Below are 286 nucleotides of genomic sequence, written 5' to 3'. Positions count from 1 at the left end.
AATAAAGTCACAATATAACATCTCACGATATCACAACTGTAAACCTGGAACTAATGAAGTATAGCATACTAGATGTACTTACATAATTTATAAACCATTTTGATATTTATGTACCAGCATTCTGTTATTTATGGTTACATTATATGAACCTTTCATGTTTTTGCTGCTGCAAATGCATCAATCAAACTATCAAAATTTAAGGTATTAAGTACGTCTTTGTCAATACTTAATATTGCCAAGTTACTAAGTCGTTCTCAAGTATGTAAGAATTAATTTCAGCTTGCTG

This window comes from Limulus polyphemus, unplaced genomic scaffold (genome assembly GCF_000517525.1).
Source record: "Limulus polyphemus unplaced genomic scaffold, Limulus_polyphemus-2.1.2 Scaffold5956, whole genome shotgun sequence".
NCBI lineage: Eukaryota > Metazoa > Arthropoda > Merostomata > Xiphosura > Limulidae > Limulus > Limulus polyphemus.
The sequence above is the reverse complement of the archived record's forward strand: the minus strand, read 5'-3'. Positions refer to the sequence as shown.